The sequence below is a fragment of the Mus musculus genome (assembly GCF_000001635.26).
Source record: "Mus musculus strain C57BL/6J unplaced genomic contig, GRCm38.p6 C57BL/6J MSCHRUN_CTG16".
In the NCBI taxonomy this organism is placed as follows: domain Eukaryota; kingdom Metazoa; phylum Chordata; class Mammalia; order Rodentia; family Muridae; genus Mus; species Mus musculus.
Genome location: NT_166456.1, coordinates 1 through 8,041, shown reverse-complemented (window position 1 = coordinate 8,041; position 8,041 = coordinate 1). Strand labels below are relative to the sequence as shown.

General features: G+C 47.0%; 1 pseudogene; it reads left to right on the top strand.

Moving 5' to 3' along the window:
• The first annotated feature begins 165 nt into the window (after nt 1–165).
• On the top strand, nt 166–6,157 carry LOC100040974 (annotated as a pseudogene).
• The last annotated feature ends 1,884 nt before the right edge of the window (nt 6,158–8,041 follow it).

Sequence of the window (8,041 nt, the reverse complement as noted above, 5' to 3'; positions counted from 1 at the left end):
GGTGCGGAATTGGTGCAGCCAGCTGGCTTCCTGCTCAGTGTGCTGAGATCACTTTCCTTTTTCTTTTCTTGAAGCCTGACTCCCCGCGGGACTTCCAAGGCAGCATAACTTCAGGTCCAGACTGGGCTGTCAGGCTTTTCCAGGAAGGATCCAGGAACCCCTTAACTAATCCAGGCAGTGACCTGGGAGAACTCGGGAGAACCCGTGGCAGCCCCCAGCATCCAGGTGCGTTCTTGGGCTGTGCAACTAGATTCCTGATTCTTGGGGTCAGCTTTTGTCTGCTGTACCCTAGACTCCCCAGGTTCTCTCTTTGCTAAGTAACCTTGTCCAGAGACTCGAGCATGGCTCCGGATCCTGGCTCGGACCCTGGAGTGGAGGTGGATAAGAGGGAGGAAGGGAAGGAGAGGGGAGAGGAGGGGATGGGAGGGGGAGGGGAGGGCAGTGAGGGCTTATACACACAACTCTTTTTCTGAAACAGAATTTGGGGACAGTGTCCAGTGCCTATTCCCGAGGTTGGACCTTGCAAGTGTCCACGGTGGGCGGTGCCGTTATCATCTTCCAACACTTGCCTAATTATGGAGCTATTGGGAAAGAGAAAGTAAGGGGTGCCCTTACTTCTCTCTAGCGGGGGTATGGATGGTTTTTGTATATTTGCTTTGTTTTGGTTTTAGTCCATGGTCATTTCACTGAAATACATTACTGTGCGTGAAAATTCAAGGGAAATGTAATTTTTACAGCTGGTGACCCTGATTCCAAATAAGTCACAGAACACTTGAAATGCTTTTCACTTCTACCCTATCAGGGACTGTGGCTATTGTTTCGTCTCCTGGTCACTTTGATAGTACTATGCACTGTCAAGTCCTTCGACTTGTCTACCTTTTCCCTGCTTAATTATGCATTCATTGTATATGATGCTCATTTTATTGATTGTTTGGGGCTTTGTCTTTCCTAATGGGTGTTTGTCTTTCCCTAATTTATTTGTAAGGCCCTTAACATAATAAAAACAGGCATGCAGGCAGCTGAGACACAGGATTTTTTTTCCCCTCTTCAAGACAGAATTTCTGTGTAGCCCTGAGTGTCCTGGAACTATATATATCAGGATGGCCTCCAACTGCCTTTGCCTCCTCTGCTGGCATTAAAGGCTTGCACCATTTCCTCAGGCTTGAGATACCATATCTTGCACAGTGAGAAACAAAATATTAGAGACAGACACACTCTACTGTAGATTGGTGTCCTTGGCACAGGTACTTAACCTCTGCAGATCTGACTTCCATCTTCGGAAACTGTGGCAGGCGGCAAATGGCAAAGTTGCCACAGCAGTGTAGGTCTGAGTGCTGCTGCCATCCTAAGCAGAACCCAGAGCACATGTTCTTGCTGCCTCCCCTCCCCTCCCCTCCCCCACAAGTATCCTCAACAGCTTTCCCTCCCACCTGTCCCCAGTCTGCCAGGATTCCCTCAGGACTGGATGATCCTTGACATCTCCGTGCTCTACAGTCCTATTGTGAAGTCGGCTTCTTTTTGTTTTCTCCTCAACATTTTTTTTTTGCTAAGTTGAAGAGATTGGGAAAGAAGAAGAAAGGGAGGGACAAGTCTACTCAATGTGATGCTGGGATTAAATTCCTGGAAATACTCTTTGGAAATACTCTTTAATATTTAATATTCTGTTTTAAAAAAGAGGAAAGGGGGACCCTTGCCTTCTTTGTGTTTAAGATTAGCAAACAAATAAACAAATAAACAGAACTGTGTTGCTAGCTGGGATGCAGCTCAGCGTTAGGGCACTTGCCTAAGATGCACAGGTCCTGGACTCCATCCCCACAACTGCCAATCAACAACAAAAGTGCCCCCTCTGTGATCAAAAGGTTTACTAGGGCCTGCCTTCTTACAACAGTTTGCTACCTGGAAGTTTTCTGTTATAACTCGCTGGTTATTTTCTCATGATCCGGAAGCAGTCGATTTTTAGAAACATTCCATAAGAAGACCCAGGTCCATCCTGAAGAATGAAATGGGGTCATAAAACCAAGCGTTGACTTTGACCAATCCTATTTTTCATATCCTTCCTGATTTTATTCATGTGTTGTCTGCTTGCGTCAAAGTGTTGTGAGTGATTTTTCAGTGTCTAAATATTACCAGCTTTCTAGCTCCGCAGGGACTCACCTGGGCAGGGTCCCACCTGGACAGCAACACCACCTGAACAGGGCTCTACCTGGGGAGGGTATCACCTGTCCCATCACCGGATCCATCTGGGCACCCAAGGACTAGCTAACCAGGAATAGCAGACACTGGAAGAATTTTGCAGGCAGTTCTCTCTTTCAATGACTTCTATCCTAAAGATTTATCTCTATATTTTATACTAAAATTTTTCTTAAATTAAAAAAGAAGATTTCTTAAATTTAGGGGTTTTGTTCTGTTCTGTTTGAGACAAGATTTCTCTGTGCAGCCCTGGCTGTCCTGGAACTCACTTTGTAGATCAGGATGCCCTCAACTAGAAAACATTAGCAATCTGACTGCCTGTCTCCTGAATGCTGCAATTAAAGGCGTGTGTCACCAAGCCTGACTTTTACATATTTTTTAAGTACTGTATTTATTTGGGAGTGAGGTGCGCATGTGCCATGGTGTGCAGGTGGATGCTGAAGGACACCCTGTAGAATCTGTGCTCTCCTTCCACCCTCCAGATCACAGGGATCAGACTCAGATCAAGCTTGACGGCCAACGCCTGCACCCACTTAGCCATCCTCAGCAGCCCCCAAAAGTAGCTTTCTTTACAATATAGAAAACCACAGATAGAGAGCTCTCCGCTCGGTGACTACTCATTCAAACTAACCCTCTGCTCCACTCTTTGAAGGAATCTCTGGAAGCCTGTCTAAATCTGGTCCCTCTGTCCAAAGTGGTGCACAATATTCTCACCAGTCTGGAGCAGGCTTTCCACCCATCAGTGCTGCTGACTTTGTTCAGCAAGGTCAACCTCCGGGAATACCCCAGCCTGGTGGCAATTTTCAGAAGCTTCAGAAACGGTAAAGTGGTTTCTCCGATCCTTGTCACATGTGCAGTGGTGCTACAGTAAAAGCCTGGGTTTGTTTCCAGTGTGGATTCTGCATTCCAATGCCTGCTTTCCCTGTGTAAAGGCATAGACCACGCTTGCTCACAAAATCTGCTGGAAGCGTCATCCTGGCTGACTCTGACCTCAGCTTCCACGATTCGAATTTCTATAGGACACAGGTGTTTTTAATACAGCTATTCAGTGAACCAGGTGTAAGTTGTGACAGAGTCTCACGTTGTAGTACAGAATGGCCTAAAATGTAATCCTTCTGCCTCAGCCTTCTTTCCAAGTGCTGGTGTTCCAGAAGTGGGCCATCACACACATTCATCTTGAAAATATGAAGTATGGGACCATCTCCAGGGAGCACGTAGGGCAACTGAAATGTCGGGACTTGCTATGAAAGAAAGAAAATGGGGGGGTGGGGAAGAGAGAGAGAGAGAAGGAGGAGGAGGAGGAGAGGAAGAAGAAGGAGAAGAGGAGAAGGAGGAGGAGAAGAGAGAGGTGAAATGGATACAACGTCTATCTCTTTGTGACTGTGGGTGTCCCATGACATTTTATATGATCATTTCACATGACCTTAAAACCACCTGTGACATCATTGTAAGTTGCTCCTGACAGAGAAGGAAGGGGAAGTTCAGAGGTAACTCCACAGTCACTTGTCAGATTTCTATCTGTCACAAAATGCCTATGATAATGAACTTACAATGAGAAGAAGTTAGGGGGCTCTGACCTGTGATACAGTTTGAGCCTGTAGCAAGATTGTATCACCGCAGGATGTGTGACAAAATAAAATTGTTCACCGTGTGTTCTGAAAATGGAGAAAGGAGAGACTTGGACCCCACAATCTCCTCTAGAGGTGCTCCCAATGACCTAACACCTCCTCTTGGCCCCAGTTCTTCACATCAGCCCATCTCCCTGTAGTGTCACCTGGGAACCTAAGCTTTGAGGAGACATTCGGCATCTAGACTACAGAACTGGATAGATAAAGAAACACAAAGAGGGGCAGCCACGGGGCTGAGGGTTGGACTGAGAGTGAGAGGACCAGGCAATAAAACCACTTGAGATTGGAGAACATGAACCCAGCAGACAGTGAAAGAAGAGACACCCAGGCACACTGCACTGTGACATTGGTGACATTCATGTGTCACTATCAAAAGGATCGTCCCCAGGGGAGAGAGGATTCTTTAAGATAAGAGAGCAGCTGAGGGACACTTTTACCTCTAGGCCTAGCAGCAGGGCCAGTGGACCACAGACTAAGGATACGCTAAGTTCATCTGAGCCCTGCCAGGGCTCAAGCATCGCTCTGGCTGTGCAGTTCTGTGGTTTTCTTCTGAGCCTTTGTTGCTATCTATGAAGGTTCCTGTTCAGGGGTCAAGGTATCTTTACTTCTGAAATAAATGGCGAGGAACAATCTTAATAGAAACCAACCATAATCTATTCAAGGGGACAGTGTGTGGAAAGCCAAGGGCCTGATGTTGGGATGAGAGGGAAGATCCTAGGGTGCTCAGATCGAGGCAGCCGGATCATAGGGTGCAGTGAAACTTCAGAAGTGAGCAGAAACCAGAAGACTAAGGTCCCAATAGAACCTGGTGAGGAAGCCGGGCATGGTGGTGCACCCTTTTAATCCCAGCACTCGGGAGGCAGAGGCAGGGGGATTTCTGAGTTTGAGGCCAGCCTGGTCTACAAAGTGACAAGCAAAACATCATCAGGAGTCGTTTTGATGTTGCATTCATTTAGATTGACTGTAGTAGGTTTTACTCTAGAGCCCGTGGTCTATCTAGTCATGTGCTGTTGACCACATTACCAGTGTTGCCTGTGGGTCCCATTTCATAAAACAGTCCTCACATCCAATCAAAAGGTGATTGGTCACTCCCATAACACTTGTGCCAGCATTGCACCAGCAAAGTACATCGAGTAAGCAGGTCACTGTTGTAGCTCGCAGCATTCCTAGCTGGGTGACATTGATGATAACTCCTCCTCTGGTAGTGTCCATAGAACCTTCCAACACTATGAACACTCGTCAGTAGGGATGAAGCTTCTAGCTGAGCAACAGCTGGATTGCTTCATGTCTGTTTCTCCCTCAGCAATGGGGTCTTACCAGCAGGTTGTGGAGGGTCATCGATATCGTTGGCCTGTAATGTTTAGGGGTAGGAGGAACCTCTGGGATTCCTTTAGCCAATAACTCCAAAAAGATGGACTGTTTTCCATTCCTGGTACTTGGTAGCATATGGTAACTTATCAGGGCATTGTCTCCCTCATTATATGGTAACTCCATTTAAATAACATTTATATATGTATATATTTTAGGGACCTTCTACAGTAGTAGGTTTCTATGTGGTCAACCCATTTTGGGTGATGGACTGGGGACTAAATAGCACTGAGTGCCTGAATAAATCAAAGTCAGAAGAGGCCACAAATGGATGCGTGTGGTGATGAGCCTGTTCTGTGCACCCGGGGAAACCAGTAACTCTCCCTCTGGTCCCATGCGGAAAGATGAACTAGGCAATCCTGTCTGCCAGATAACTTCTGAGTCTTTGGGGTCCTGACATGTGTTCCTTTGCTAATTCCAGTTGGTTATACCTACGAAGAGAAAAACAGACCCCCCACGTGACCCTGCTTGAAGACCTGGCCAACCCAGCAGAAGGGTGCTCCCTTCAGACACTGCTGCCACCACCCCGACCCCAGATATCGCTGCCAAGTCATCTGTCCTCAGCACCGAGAGTCTGTGACCCCAGAGCAACCGCACAGCCAATCATTGAGATCCTGGATGAGCAGCCCAGTCCTTCTCCCCGAGCTGTGCCTCTCCCTGGCTGCATTCAGGAAGGAAAAACCACTCCAGGCAAGCCACAGATCCGGCCTGTCTGTCCTACCTAGAGGCTTGTTGTCCATTAGAACCCCAGATTGCCGTCTTTTGTTGACCTGTTCCTTTCTCTGCATCCACCCACACACAACCCTCTCTAAGAAAATCACAAGCGCTGCCAGTGACCAGGGAGGCCCAGATGCTAGAGCATCTTCTTCCTATTCCTGGACACTCCCGCTTCTGCCCTTGGTACTTCACCTTTCCTGAGACTTTAGGCCAGTGGTTCCCAACCTACCTAATGCTACTGCGCTTTAATGCAGTTCCTTATATTGTGGTGACCCTCAACCATAACGTTATTTTCATTGCTGCTTCATAACTGTAATTTTGCTGCTGTTATGTATCACAATGTAAATAGTTTGAGAGATAGAGGTTTGCCAAAGGAATCGAGACCCACAGGTTGAGAACCACTGCTTTGGGCCATTTTACTCTTCTTCCTACAACCCGTGGTTTTTCCCTCCTCCTTCAGCTGCCAGTAACGATTTTTTTTTATTAGATATTTTCTTTATTTACATTTCAAATGTTATCCCCTTTCCTAGTTTCCCCTCCGAAAATCCCCTATCCTCTCCCCCCTCCCCCTGCTCCCCAACCCACCCACTCCTGCTTCCTGGTCCTGGCATTACCCTATACTGGGGCATAGAACCTTCACAGGACCAAGGGCCTCTCCTCCCATTGATGACCACTAGGCAATCCTCTGCTACATATGCAGCTATAGCCATGAATCCCGCCATGTGTACTCTTTGATTGGTGGTTTAATCCCAGGGATCTCTGGGGCTACTGGTTAATTTATGTTGTTGTTCCTCCTATGGGGCTGCAAACCCCTTCAGCTCCTTAGATACTTTCTCTAGCTTCTTCATTGGGGACCCTGTGCTCCGTCTAATAGATGACTGTGTACATCTACCTTTGTATTAGTCAGGCACTGGCAGAGCCTCTCAGGAGACAGCTATATCAGGCTCCTTCAGCAAGCTCTTGTTGGCATCTGCAATAGTGTCTAGGTTTGGTGGTTGTTTATGGGATAGATCCCCAGGTATGGCAGTCTCTGCTCTGAACTTTGTCTCTGTAACTCCTTCCCTGGGTATTTTGTTCCCCCTTCTAAGAACTGATATGGTCAGAAAGAAGACCTGCAAAGGATGCCCAGCCCTTCTGCTGGCCCTGTGCAAAGTAACACTGACTGGGCTGTGGAGGGAGACTATGCACATGCCAAATGAGAGGCTGTGGTTGCAACCTCAGGAGAAAAAAAGGGGAGAAAAGCAGAGAGGGCTGTCCTTAGACTCACAGAGCAAACCAAAAGTCAAAAATACTGGTGTGGGTCTGGGGTGTAGCGCAGTGGAAGATCACTTCTTTGGTAGATGCAAGGCTCCTCTCTCTATTTCTCTGTCTCTCTGCATCTCTCTCTCTCTCTCACTCTCTCTCTCTCTCTCTCTCTCTCTCTCTCTCTCTCTCTCTCTCTCTCTTCTGTTCTTAGTTGACACATAGCTTATTACAAACTTATAGTGGATGATTCTTCCCTAGCTCCAGAAGCCTTTGCACAGAAACACGAGAGTCTGGTGTGCACCTGGATATGTAACTGAGATGCAGTTCGGCTTACAACTGAAATCCCTAATAGCTTTCTTTCCCTTCTCCCTGTTCATGTCTACTTCATGTTACCTGGTCCTCAGAGAAACAGCAGCCAAGAGCTGAGGTTCAGCACCCACTCAAGCCTTGAGAAAGCCAGTTATACCTTCACAAAATCTTGATTTTTACATTGAATGGTTATTCAAAAAGTTTCTGCAAATCATGTCATTTATCTCCACAAGCTTGCCAATTTAGAAGGACAAACTCTGTTTTTCCACAGTGCTTTATGCCGTAGAGGAAGAGCACTGGGGACCAAAGATGAGAAGAAAGTAATAAGGGTGAGCAGAAAGAGACAGAGCAAGGCTCTGGGTGAGTGGGGGTGAGCATCTCAGATGAGGTGAAGTAACTCACCTGTGTGCTGGGTGCTAGAACCCAGAGAGAGTGCTTGGAAGTCTCTGCTTCATAACTGTCTGATTTGGTCATTGTCTTGCCTCTCCTCAGTTTCTGACAGTCACAGGACTCATCAGAGGATAAATGGAAGAAATGTTGAAGAGAGGCCCAGAGATGCCATCAGTTGTTAGGGAAGGTGATTA